The 14,729-nt window shown below is 42.8% G+C and overlaps 2 non-coding genes across 2 annotated transcripts; both read right to left on the bottom strand.

Annotated features, from left to right (window-relative positions):
* Positions 1-193: 193 nt before the first annotated feature.
* Positions 194-300, bottom strand: LOC120283077. Its single transcript, XR_005543079.1, has one exon. It is a non-coding gene; the product is annotated as a small nucleolar RNA R71 (small nucleolar RNA).
* A 14,322-nt stretch (positions 301-14,622) lies between these two features.
* Positions 14,623-14,729, bottom strand: LOC120283159. Its single transcript, XR_005543159.1, has one exon. It is a non-coding gene; the product is annotated as a small nucleolar RNA R71 (small nucleolar RNA).

The following is a 14,729-nucleotide window of genomic DNA, read 5'->3' as shown; positions in this document are numbered from 1 at the left end:
CTTTCTCGAGGTGTGTGATATCCTGAAGATAAACAGGGTGACGGATGATGCCATCAAGTTGAGAGCCTTCCCATTTTCCTTAAAGGGGAGAGCGAAGCAGTGGCTAAACTCATTACCTAGAGCCTCGATTGACACATGGAAGGAGATGGTAGAAGCTTTTCTTGCCCGTTATTTGTCTCCCGGAAAATCTGCAAAGATTAGGAATGAGATCTCATCCTTTGTACAGTCAGAATTGGAGTCTCTATTTGAGACGTAGGAAAGGTTCAAGGAGCTCCTGAAAAAGTGCCCGCAACACGTATTCCCGGAGTGGATGAATGTTTAGACCTTTTACAATGGGTTGAATCTAAGGACAAGGAAACTCTTGGATGCGGTAGTAGGAGGTACCTTTGGTAGCAAGACCCCTGGTGAGGCCCGTCAACTAATTGAAGAAATGGGGTTAAATAGCTACCAATGGAATGCTAGGAAGAAGAAAAATGTGGCCGGGCTTCATGAGATAGATGCAGTTCATTGGCGGCTCAAGTCGAATTATTGAGTAAGAAGTTAGATCTTCTAACTTCAAACAGAGTGGCGGCCGTTACTACGTGCACTAGGTGTGGTGGAGGACATGCTCCCTCCGATTGCTCGATCTCTATTGGTGATGTATTTTTGGTTGAGAATATCAATTTTGTGGGTAATGCAATGAGGAACCAAGGAAATCCATATAGAAACACCTACAGTCCGGGTTGGAAGAATCATCCCAATTTTTCATGGAGCAACCAGGTCTACAAAAGGCCATGGGGCCACCGGGTTTCCAACAACAACAAGCCCTAAACATGGAAAGCCGAGTTTCAAGTTTGGAGACCCGAATGACTGATTTGGAGAAAGCCTTGACTAGGTTTATGCAATCGTCAGATACAAGGTTTCAATCAGTCGAGGCTACACTTCGCAACCACACCGCCTCTTTACACAATCTTGAAAATCTAGTGGGCATATTGCGAAGTCTCTATCGGAAAGGCCACAAGGAAGCTTGCCGAGTAATACCAAGACCAATCCTAGAGAGTATGTGAAGGTGATCACTTTGAGAAGTGGTCATGAAGTTGAAGGTAGGCTTCTGAGTGCGAAGCCCAATAAACACACACCCGAGGTTATAGAGGTTAAGGAGGAAGCAAGCAAAGAGAAGGAGGTGGCACCCCCACCTTTCAAGCTAGGAATCCCTTATCCCTCTAGATTGAAGAATGACCAAGGGGATGAACAATACAAGAAGTTCCTGAGTTTGTTCAAGCAACTCCACATCAATATTCCTTTTGTGGAGGCATTGGCCCAAATGCCTAAGTATGCAAAATTCTTGAAGGACTTATTGACTAACAAGAGGAAGTTGGAGGAGAGTGCTTCGGTGATCTTAGATGCTTCTTGTTTGGCGGTGTTACAAAAGAATATGCCGAGCAAGAAGAAAGACCCGAGAAGCTTCATCATTCCGTGTAATATGGGCAATTTGGGTGAAGAAATGGCATTGGCGGACTCAAGGGCTAGTATCAACGTCATGCCATACACCTTCTTTCAGAAGCTAGGCTTGGGAGAGCCTAGGCCCACTCGGATAACTTTGCAATTGATGGACCGAATAGTGAGACATTTGAGGGCATCATTGAATATGTGCTTGTCAAGGCAAACAAGTACATTTTTCCGGTTGACTTTGTAGTGCTAGACGTCGATGAGGATGCGAATGTACCTTTGATACTTGGGAGACTATTCTTGTGGACTTCCATGGCATTCTCTTGATTTCGATGATGCTTTATATTTTCTAGACACTACTGATGAGATTGTTGATGAATACATGCAGAAAATGTTCATTCCGGATCCATACGAAGGCTCGTTTGACCAAGAGGTGGAAAATGAAAAAGTTATGATGCTTGGTTCGACTAAAGAAGTACCATCTACTCCAGGGATCTTGAAGAAGGTGCTCCGAAAGATGAAGAGGATGAGGAGACACCACCAGAAATGCTCCAAAGCTTTTGGAGACACATGCGAACTGAACAAATTGGATGCACCATCGCTTGATGGTCCCAAGCCTTATAATTCACCCTCTACCTTCTAGAGACTTTGCTCAACATGCTTTCAAGTCATGGGTAATAGGGCAACCTTCATCTATGAACCCCCACGAGGTAAGACAAGGTACGTCAAGTTTAGTGACGTAAAACAAGCGCTTCTTGAGAGGCAACCCAAGTTTTTAATGTTTTCTAGTTTTTAGTTAGCATTTGCATGAGTAAGGCTTTAAATGTTGGTGTCTTGATCCTTAGATGCTTTTGCTATGATTTTCTTGTGGATATTATGGTGTATCATGTGCCTAATCATGTGCGGTGAAGAATCTTGGTCGTTTGAGCGTGCTTTTCATGTTTTCTCTGGTTAAAATTACATTGTTCGGCAGGCTCTGAGTGTATAGCTGTGTTCAGAAATTGTCTGCTGAGCCTGCAAAGTTTTCTAAGTGTCCAGAGAAAACACACGCCCGTGTGGAATTTCTGCACAGGCGTGCATTTTTGTTCAGAGCTCATCCAGAGACGGCACAGGGGTGTGGACTCGCCCCTGTGAGCGGCGTTGTGATTTCTGCACGCCCGTGGGTATTTTCTGCATGCTCGTGTGGGATCCCCTTACGTATATCCCGCAAGTGCACGGGTTTATCGAAGTAATAATTCCGGGTGAGCGGGTATCGAATCCACAGGGAGTAGTGAATAAAAATACTTAATTCGATTCTTAGCTATGTAAAAGATCAATGATAATGAGTCTGATAATGATTCAATTCTCAACAGTAAAAGCAACAAGTAAGAGAGCAAAAGTAAAGAAGGGGGTAAGGCATTCGATAAAGATGGGGTACCGGGATAATGCTCCACCTAGGATAATTGTTTCAAGTGCAAGAACCCTCTATTATGCTTCCTAATCAATGCAATGGTGAGTCGTGGAAATCCTTAATTACATAGTCCCAAATCTAAGGTCAACTATGCCTAACTCTATAAATGTCCCGGAGGAGAAATCGAACAATCTCAACACCTTGCACTCGCATAGAGTTGCAATGAGCTCTAGGGATTCCAAGTGATAAATCTCTTCCTAATTATAGACCTAACCCTTTGGTCCAGGTGGAAGGTCCCTAACCACAATTAAGCCCTAGATACGAAGATCACCTCAACGCTTCACTCTGTTGCACGCGCAACTAAGCCCCAGCAGAAGTTCATCCCTTAGACCATCCACTCTATTATGGCCACAAAGAACTCGAGGAACGGAGGTAGAATCTATCACGCCGAAGGGGAAAAGGGGACGCTCCTGTACCTCTCGACTCACCCTCTTAACCCTCTCCAACCTAGCTTTGTCTAACGCTCGTGGTATGTCACTCACTCACAAGGTTACCAACAAGAACTCTCAACCCCGGTGTCACTCTAGGGGAAATGTTCATACAATCAAGTATTCAAGGTTGGAACTCACAATAAACACCAATTAATTGAAAGCATTATAAAGAATTCAATGAAACAAATACATCTTAGGGTTAAAAAATACCCAAGTACCCACTAGGGGTTTAGCTCTCCACGGAGCTAAGTACAATCAAAGAAATAGAATGTAAAAGCAATGAATCCATAAAGAAACCCCCTCGATAGTCATGTCGATGGTCTTGTGGAAAGTCCTCTACTCGTCGTCCAAGGATTCCCTCAACCGGTATAGGATACGCCTCGACGGAAGCTCCCCTAGCAACCTTCTTCCTAAGGAATGACGATATCGGAGCCGTAGAACCTCTCCAAAACCTTGGCCAATACCCCTCGAAACCCTAGCCGAAGCCCTCTCTCAAGTTGGGGAAAAGATGGAGAAAAGAATACCAAAATCGGGGCTGATTCGGCTTTAAATAGGGCTGGAATCGGGTGACTACACGGGCGTGGATGCTTCAGGTGCCCGTGCGGAATTTCCACACGGGCGTGGGTAATTTCCACACGCCCGTGTGGGATTCTCTGAAACTGCGATTTTCATCGGAGTAACGCAAACGGAGTAACGCTACATTATCCGGCCTGAATAGCTTCCCGAATCCATACTTTGCTACAGTGATTTGCTACATTACCTGCTACAGTATCCGGCCTGAATAGCTTCCCAAATCCATACTTTCAATGATAGGCACATTGGTGAAGCTGTTGTTCTATGTGCATAGGTTGGAATGCTCGAGTGTGACTACCTTTGTACCCCTCAAAATGGATGTGCCAAACTCGAATACGAGCAGATTGGCACACACTCTAGCATCTAACATCGATCTATGTCTTCGCGTTTGAACCTTAGCAAGATTTCCTCCAAAATCGGTGCATTGTAATCCACATTGGCTTCTTTCCTTCATACTCGGCCTCACAACTCTACCTGCACGAAAGTAACATAAAAACACACATATTAGTGTAAAAACCCAAGAAAAGTAATGCTCAACATAAGGAATGAACGCTTCCCATTCATATCGCACAAGCACTTATCAGCTTTGCTAAATCCAATATGAGGAGGTTGGCACACACTCTAGCATCTCACATCGACCTATGTCTTCGCGTTTGAACCTTAGCAAGATTTTTTCCAAAATCAGTGCATTGTAATCCACATTGGCTTCTTTCCATCATACTTGGCCTCACAACCCTACCTGCACGAAAGTAACATAAAAACACACATATTAGTGTAAAAACCTGAGAAAAGTAATGCTCAACATAAGGAATGAATGCTTCGCATTCATATCGCACAAGCACTTATCAGTGGATCTCTACAGAACCTGTGACGAACGCACGTGTGTGGAAATTTTCTGCATGCTCATGTGGATCTCCGCAGAAGACCTCTCTCCATCCCGAGAAGGCACTGGGGCGTGCGCCTGCCCCAGTGAATTTGGCCTTTGAATGTCGACGCCCATGCGGAATTTCCACATGGGCATGCGTAACACTTAGCGATTTTTCTCAGTTGGACAGAGAGGCCACAGGGGCATGCGGTTGAACCTGTGGGTCAGGCACATGAGCATGGATATTTTACACACGCCCGTGTGGTTGCATTCAGAGAGATTGAGTGTTATCCCGAGAGCGTACAAGGGTGACACGTCCGAATATGCGTGTAAACCGCAAGTGCACGGGTGTCGAAGTAAAAATACCCCGGTAAGAGGGTAGTCGAATCCATAAGTAATAGTGCTTTGAACCACCAAGATTGCTATTTAACTAGAAAGAAAATATGTTGAAAGTGATGTGAAAACAAACTCAGTGCAAATGAAAATAAGAAAATGTACAGGAGGCGCAAGTAAAAGATAGGGGAGGCAATCGATGATAAATGGGGTACCCGGATATTGTTCCACCTACGACAATCGTTTCAAGTGCAAAACCCCCTATTATGCTTTCTAACTAATGCATTAATGAGTCATGGAGATCCTTTAATACATGGTCCCAAATCTAAGGTCAACCATGCCTAACTTTATAAATGTTATGGAGGAGAAATTGAATAACCTCTCAACCTCGCACTCGTATAGAATAGCAATGAGTTCTAGGGATTCCAAGTGATAAACCCTATTCCTATATATAGACCTAACCCTTTGGTCCAGGTGGAAGGTACCTAACCACAATTAAGCCCTAAGTGCTAAAATCACTTCAACGTTTCACTACGTTTCAGTCGCAACTAAGCCCCAGCGGAAGGTCATCCCTTAGCCCATTCACTCTACTATTACTGCAAAGAACTCTTGGAACATGGAGGTAGGATAGATCACACCGGAGGGGAAAGGGCATGCTCCACTACCTCTCGACTTACCCTCTCAACCCTTTCCATTCTAGCTTTGTCTAACCCTCATGGTGTGTAACTCACTCACAAGAGTTACCAATAAGAACTCTCAACCCTAGTGTCACTCTAGGAGAGTATTAAAACAATCAAGCCTACAATATTGGAACTTACAATAAACATTAATTAATTGAAAGCATAATAAAGAGATTCAATGAAACGAATACATCCTAGGGTTCACAAATACCCAAGTACCCACTAGGGGTTTAGATCTCCATGGAGCAAAATATAATAGATAATGAAATCAAAAGTAAAGAGATGCAATCCATGAATGAAAACCCCCTTGTGTTCGTGTCGAAGGTCTTGTGGATTGGCCGCATCTTCTTCAAAGGTCCATTCGTCAAACCTAGAGCACACCTCGCCGGATCGGTGTCGACGAAATCTCCCCCAATAGCTCTCTTCCGAATGAAACACGGTGTTGAACGCCGTCAAACCTTTTCAAACCCTAGCCGCCGGCGCCTTCAAATATGGGGAAAGGTGGAAGAAAAGACAGGGGAAAAGATGGAGAAATCAGGGCTGAATCGCGGCTTTTAAAGGGCTGGAATCGGGTATCCACACGGGCGTGTGGAATTTCCACATGCCCCTATGGAATTTCCACACGCCCGTGTGGATTCTCTGAATTTTTGATATTCTGCGGGCGGTAAACAGTAATTGCAATGAGTAACTATTGTTCACAGCCGGCCAAAAATCAGAATTCCATAGAATTCACACGAGCGTGTGGAAATTCCACATGCCCATGTGGATACCCGATTTCAGCCCTTTAAAAGCTGTGATTCAGCCCCGATTTCTCTATCTTTTCCCCTATCTTTTCTTCCACCTTTCTCTATCTTTGGAGGTGCCGGCAGCTAGGGATTGGAGAGGCTTTGGCAAGGCTTTGGAGGGGTTTGACGGCCTTCGACACCGCGTTTCCTTCGTAAGAGAGCTATTAGGGGAGCTATTGTCGGCACCGATCTGGTGAGGTGTGCCCTAGGTTTGACGAGGGGACCTTTGAGAAAAAAGCGACCGATCGACAAGACCTTCGACACGAACACAAGGGAATTTTCATTCGTGGATTGCATCTCTTTACTTTTGATTTCATTATCTATTGTATATTGCTTTGACAAGGTCCCCTTACGTATATCCCGCAAGTACACGGGTTTCTCGAAGTAATAATCCCGGATGAGCGGGTATCATATCCACATGGAGTAGGGAATAAAAACACTTAATTCACTTTATTAGCTATGTGAAAAATGAATAGTGATATATATGACAATGATTCAATTCTCAAAAGAAAATTCAACAAGTAAGAGACCACAAGTAAAGGAGAAGGTAAGGCAATCGATAAAGATGGGGTACTCGGATATTGCTCCACCTAGGACAATCATTTCAAGTACAAAAACCATCTATTATGCTTCCTAATTAATGCAACAGTGAGTCGTGGAAATCCTTGATTACATAGTCCCAAACCTAAGGTCAACCATGCCTAACTCTATACATGTCCCGGAGCAGAGATTGGATAACCTCTCAACCTCGCACTCGCATAGAATTGTAATTAGCTCTAGGGATTCCAAGTGATAAATCACTTCCTAATTATAGACCTAAGTCTTTGGTCCAAGTGGAAGGTCCCTAACGACAATTAAGCCCTAGATACTAAGATCACTTCTACGCTTCACTCCATTGCACCCGTAACTAAGCTCCAGCGGAAGGTCATCCCTTAGACCATTCACTCTATTATGGCCGCAAAGAACTCGAGGAACGGAGGCAGAATCTAACACATTGGAGGTGAAAGGGGACGCCCCTGTACCTTTCGACTAACACTCTCAACCCTCTCCAACCTAGCTTTGTCTAACACTCGTGGTGTGTCACTCGCTCACAAGGTTACCAACAAGAACTCTCAACCCTAGTGTCACTCTAGGGGAGTATTCAAACAATCAAGCATTTAAGGTTGGAACTCACAATAAACATCAATTAATTGAAAGCATAATAAAGAGATTCAATGAAAGGAATACATCCTAGGGTTCACAAATACCCAAGTACCCACTAGGGGTTTAGCTCACCATGGAGCTAATTACAATCAAAGAAATAGAATGTAAAAACAATGAATCCATAGAAAAGCAGCTCGATAGTCATGTTGATGGTCTTGTGGAGAGTCCTCTACTCGTCGCAAAGGGTTCTTCGTCTGGCCTAGGATACACCTTGCCGGATCAGTGCCGACGAAAACTCTCCCAATAACCTTCTTCCAAATGACGAGCGATGTCAGAGCTATAGAACCTCTTCAAAACCCTAGCCAATATCTCTCAAAACCCTAGCCGAAGCCCTCTCTCAAGTTGGGGAAAAGATTTAGAAAAGAATGCTGAAATCGGGGCTGAATCGGCTTTAAATAGGGCTGGAATCGGGGATCCACATGCCCCTGTGGACGCTCCTGTGGATTTTTCACACGAGCGTGTGGAAATTCCATACGCCCGTGTGGATTCTCTGTTCTGCAATTTTCTCGGCCGGCTGTGAACAGTGATTCTACAATACTTTGCTACAGTGTTACTACAGTGCTCTGCTATAGTATCTGGCCTGATATACTTCCTGAATCCATAATTTCATCGTGGTAACGCAAACAGGAAAATGTTCACGTCGTGGATCGCTTTGCTTCTTCAATAACGGATAAGTTGATGGAGATCTTGTTCTATGTGCATAAGTCGAAATGCTTGGGTGTGACTGCCTTTGTGCCCCTTCAAATGGTTCTGCTAAATCCAATACGAGGAGGTTGGCACACACTCTAGCATCTCACACCCGACCTATGTCTTCGCGTTTGAACCTTAGCAAGATTTCCTCCGAAATTGGTGCATTATGATCCACATTGGCTTCTTTCGTTCATAATTGGCCTCACAACCCTACCTGCATAAAAGTAACATAAAAACACACATATTAGTGTAAATACCCGAGAAAGGTAATGCTTAACATAAGGAAAGAATGCTTCGCATTCATATCACACAAGCACTTATCATGCTCCATGGAGAGCTAAATCCCTAGTCAGTACTTGGGTATTTGTGAACCCTAGGATGTATTCGTTTCATTGAATCTCTTTATTATGCTTTCAATTAATTGATGTTTATTGTGAGTTCCAATCTTGTATGCTTGATTGTATGGATACTCCCCTAGAGTGATACTAGGGTTGAGAGTTCTTCTTGGTAACTCTTGTGAGTGAGTGACACACCATGAGAGTTAGACAAAGCTTGATTGGAGAGGGTTGAGAGGGTGAGTCGAGAGGTAGCGGAGCGTCCCCTTTCCCCTCCGGTGTGATCTATCCTACCTCCACGCTCCAAGAGTTCATTGTGGCCATCGTAGAGTGAATGGGCTAAGGGATGACCTTCCGCTAGGGCTTAGTTACGAGTGCAACGGAGTGAAGCGTTGAAGTGATTTTAGCATCCAGGGCTTAATTTTAGCTAGGGATCTTTCACCTGGACCAAAGGGTTAGGTCTATATATAAGAATAGGGTTTATCACTTGGAATCCCTATAACCCATTGAAATTCTATACGTGTGCGTGGTTTTGAGATTGTTCGATTTCTCCACCGGGACATGTATAGAGTTACGCATGGTTGACCTTAGATTTGGGACTATACAATTAAGGATTTCCACGACTCACTATTGCATTAATTAGGAAGCATAATAGAGGTTTCTTGCACTTGAAACGATTGTCCTAGAAGGAACAATATCCGGGTAACCCATTTATCGTTGTTTGCTTCCCCTATCTTTTATTTGCGCCTCCTTTATCTTCTCTTACTTTCATTTGCATTGAGTTTGTTTTTACATCACTTTCAACATATTTGCATTCTAGTTAAATAGCAATCTTGGTGGTTCTAAGCACTATTCCCGTGGATTCGACTACCCTCTCACTGGGGTATTATTACTTCGACACCCGTGCACTTGCGGTTTACACGCATATTCGGTCGTATCACTAAACTAGATCTAACACTTTAGTCCAGGTGAAAGATCCCTAACAACAATTAAGCCCTAGCACTAAAGATAACTCAACACTTCACTGTGTCACTCACGTAACTAAGCCCGAGTGGAGAAGGTCTCTTAGCACTTCACTTTATTATGATTGCAAAGAACTCGTGGAACATGGAGGTAGGATAAATTATGTCAGCGGCGAAAGGGAACATTCCACTACCTCTCGACTCACCCTCTCAACCCTCTTCAATCTTGCTAAGTCTAACCCTAATGAAGTGTCACTCATTCACAAGGATCACATAGATAGATTCTCAACCCTAGTGTCACTGATAAGTGCTTGTGTATTAGTAATATGAAGTATTCTTCTCTTAAGATGAGCATTACATTTATCAGATTTTAGCGCTAATACATGTGTATTTGTGAACTTTCATTCATGAAGGGTTGTGAAGCCAAATATGAAAGAAACAAGCCAAAGTAGATTACAATTGTACTTTGTTGATGAAGTTTTGGAGTGAACAAAAGTGAAGACACAAGTTGTGGTTGAAGATACATGAATGTGTGTCAATCTCCATGCGCTCAACTACTTACATTGTTTGGAGGGGCATAAATGTAGTTACATTTGCATATTCTGACTTGTTCAATGTTTGCAAGATCTTCACCAATATGGCATTTTAATGAAGAAGCGATACGATCTATGGTATATACGTGTGCCTGTTTATTTTGCTTTGATGAAAAGTGTGGATTCGGGAGTATTTTGGCAGAGTGCTGTAGCAGGTAATGTAGCAAATCCCTGTAGCAATTCACTGCAGCAGTTACTGTTCACAGCCCGCAGAAAATCAGACATCCAGAAATCCACACAAGCGTGTGGAAATTCCACACGCTTGTGTGGATGCCCGATTCCATTCCTTTATAAAACCGTGACTTGTACTGATTTAGGGGTCCATCTTTCATCTCTCTTTCCATCTTTTTTCTATCTTTTGGGAGGCTTGCGGCTAGGGTTTCGAGGGGCTTTGGCAAGGCATTTGGAGTGGTTCTACGGCTTCAACACCGCGTTTCTCTTGGAAGATAGTTATTGGGGGAGCTTTCATTGGGACTAATCCGGCTAGGTGTGCCTTAGACTTGACAAGGCGACCTTTGGAGAAGACGAGGCTACTCCACAAGACCATCGACACGAATACCAACGGGGTTTTCTTATGGATTACATGTTTTTGCTTTCGATTTTATTATTGATTGTATCTTGCTCCATGGAGAGCTAAACCACTTAGTGGGTACTTGGACTTGTAAACCCTAGGATGTTATTGTTTTATTGACCTTTTATTATGGTTTCTTTAATTGATGTCTTTAATTGAGTTCCAATTTTGAATGCTTGTTTAATGATTTCTCCCTTAGAGTGACACTAGGGTTGAGAGTCCATCTTGGTAGCCTTTGTGGATGAGTGACACACATGAGGGGTATACATTGCTAGATTGGAGAGGGTTGAGACGGTGGGTCGAGAGATAGTGGAGCATACCCTTTTTCCTCTGGTGTGATTTATCCTATCTCCATGTTCCTAGAGTTTTTTGCGGTCACAATAGAGTGAATTGCTAAGAGAGGAACTCCGTTGGGGCTTAGTTGCGCGAGCAATAGAGTGAAGCGTTGAAGTAATCCTTAGTATCTGGGGCTTAATTGTTAGTATGGGTCTTTTGCCTTGACAAAAGGGTTAGATCTACATATAGGAATAGTGTTTATCACTTGGAATCTCTAGAGTTTGTTACAAATGTACACAGTGTAAGGTGTTGAGATTAAGTGATTTCTCCACTAGGGCATAGTGTAGAGTTAGTCACGGTTGACCTTAGTTTTTGGATCGTGTATTTTAGGATTTCCATGACTCATTAAGTATCAGTTAGGAGACATAATATTTGGTCTTGCACTTGAATCAATAACCCAAGGGGGAGCAATGTCCGAGTGCCCCACTTTCTATCGATTGCCTTTTCTCTCATTTTATCGTGCCTCTCTTTTTTATTTTCTTTAGTCTTGTTCACATTGATTTTATCCAAACTATTATTGTTTCATCTTCACTTAGTTAAGTACTAATCATTGTGTTTCTATTTACTATTCCATGTGGAAACGATAACCCACACACCTGGGATTTATTACTTAGATAAACCCGCGCACCTGCGGGTCACAAGCAAAGGGCGTTGTCAGTCACTCTAAGGGAAAATCGAATCAATAAACATACAAGATTGAAACTCAATTAAAGCATCAATTAGAGAAAACATAATAGAAGTGAATAAAACAAAATCATCCTAGGGTTTACAAGTCCAAGCACCCACTAGGGGTTTAGCTCTCCATGGGGTATTAGAAAATCAAAGATGAAATCAAAAGTAAGTACAAGCAATCCATAGAGATAACCCCCTTGTCATCTGTATCGATGGTCTTCAAGACCCACCTCATCTTCTCCAAAGACTCCTTCGTCAAGCCTAGGGTACACCAGCGGAATCAATAACGACGAATGCTTCCCCAATAGCTCTCTTCTAAAGGAAATTGATGTCGAATGCTGTAGAACCGCTCCTAAATCCTAGCAAAAATCTCCAAACCCTAGCCACACTTTCCCCACAAGATAGGCAAAAGATAGGAAGAAGATCCCCAAATGAAACTCTCAAAGTGATATTTAATGGGCTGAAATCGGGCATCCACACAGGCGTGTAAAAATTCCACATGGCCGTATGGATTACCAGGCTTTGATTTCCTGTGTTGTACTTGATAACTGTCTAAATGTAGGTGTTTTCGTATATATATCGCATTCACTTTGTATGTATTTTGTGAGGTTTGATGCCCGTTTTGCGCTTAATCATCTACTATTTGCTTTGTAGGGCATAAGGAAGCCATGGAGAACAAGAAGATATCATTTAGGTGAAAAGACAAGAAAATAGAAATTTCATACCACACCCCATACTACCCAGTATGGGGGCCGTATATACTGTAGCAACAGAACGATTTGGAGTTGTCTGCCCAGATTTCCATACTACCCAGTATACGGGGCCGTATGGAGGCCATATCCACCCGTATGAAACGCAAATCTAGGGTTTTTTAGTACTATACGACCCCCATACGACCCCTATATGGTCCATATGTTGTGGGGGGGGTATAAATACTGACTTTTAAGGCAGAACAAGGGCCTTTTTGCTGGGCTTATTTTGGGAGACCACTTGAGAGGCTTTGGGCGACCTTGGGAAGGAGAAGAAGGGCAAGGAAGCTAGGAGATCATTCGAGGCCAAGGTCCAAGACTCTCAAGGAAAGAAGGCAACATCATTCAAGGGAAGATCTACCACGATTGGAAGGAAGGAGACCCGCGGCTAGAGGAAGCGTCATTCGGCATTCCTTTGGTGGGGGAAGCGTCATTCGGCATATATTCTACCTCGTCCTCCACCATTTCATCTAGGGAGTGTCACTTATCCTTTTTTTATGTGTTTCACTTGATTGTATTGCTTGTTGTGGGATGATGACACACTAGACACCCAAGGCCACCGGGTGTTGGTGAACCTTGGGAGGTTTTATCATGTATTTTGGATGATTACTTGTTAATTCCATGCTCAGGTAATTTTGAGATTTAATCTATTGTTTTCATGCTAAGTGCTACACCAAGGAGAAATCCGTAGCTCTTTTATGAGTGATGCATGTAGATGTGACTTGCTCGCATGTATTAGATCATGAATGTATTAGAAGGGGATACTTGTATCATCACGCCAAAAAATCGGGTGTTTGGTAGCCTTCCATGCAGGTTTAAGACGAAGAAGAGTAGGCTTACTCCTAAGTGAGATTTTCTCATACTTAATGCAATCGTAGGAATGTGGATTTGGAAGAAATTCCTATCTATGTTATCTATGTTCGTATGGGATTAGGGTTCAATCGCCGAGAAATTGGGGTTGTTCTAATCATGGAAACTCATGGTCCATTTTACCCTTGCATCTTTTATTCATCATCCATGTTTCATGATAACCCTTCAATGGGATCCGCATCCATAGGCCTTTGCATTACATTGAGTTTCTTTCTTGCTTATTGCTTGTTCTCTCTAATTTGTTGATAATCTTGTTTTAGTTTTAATTGCACCCAGTAGAATAAATTCCCTCACTTGAGATCTTAGGCTAGATAATAGCTCGAGAAGGAGTAATAGGAGATCCTTAGCCCCATGGAATATGATCCTTGTGTCTTCACACGAGGTATTACTTGTGATCCCGTACAGATGCGGGGAAGTAATCAAGTTTTTGGCGCCATTACCAAGGACATTTAAGGAATTCTAGGAAACTTTTAGATTATTACTCTAGCCATTCAATTCTTTACTCATTTGTTATTGTTATTTTTCTTTTTGTTTGATCTAAACTTTCTATCATTTTTCTTGGTTTTGCAAGGTACTGTGCATGACACCTTTAAATCCATCAATCTTGATTACACCGGATAGTGAGATTAAAAGAACTTTACATTGGAGATTGAGAGAAGTTGGTGAAGGATCAGGTATACAAAACATTGAATTTGAGGATAGAGAGTCTTCAATAATGGGCAAAGAGCGACGCACTCTATCCGAGTATGAAAGACCCCAATTCACGGGTGATGAGTTTAGTGTTCAAGCACCATCCGTGGCATCCAACAACTTTGAAATTAAAGCAAGTACAATCGGCATGGTCCAGAACTTGGTTCAATTCAATGGTCTAGCAAATGAAGATGCACATGACCACCTTTCCCGGTTCCTTCAAATTTGCTCTACATTCAAGATTAATGGGGTGTCGGACGATGCTATCCGTTTGAGACTATTTCCATTCAGTTTGAGAGATGGACCTTATCGTTGGCTTACATCATTGTCTCCGGGGTCTATAAAAACATGGAAGGATATGGTTGATAAATTCCTTGGGAGGTATTTTCTGCCAAACAAAGTAGCGAAGTTGAGGCAAGAAATTTCAGCCTTTAAACAAGGGGAGTCTGAAACATTGTTTAAAGCCTATGATAGATTCAAGGATCTCCTTAGAAGGTGCCCCCATCATGGTTT

This window comes from Dioscorea cayenensis, chromosome 18 (assembly GCF_009730915.1).
Source record: "Dioscorea cayenensis subsp. rotundata cultivar TDr96_F1 chromosome 18, TDr96_F1_v2_PseudoChromosome.rev07_lg8_w22 25.fasta, whole genome shotgun sequence".
Taxonomy (NCBI): Eukaryota; Viridiplantae; Streptophyta; class Magnoliopsida; order Dioscoreales; family Dioscoreaceae; genus Dioscorea; species Dioscorea cayenensis.
This window is presented reverse-complemented; position numbering and strand designations above follow the sequence as displayed.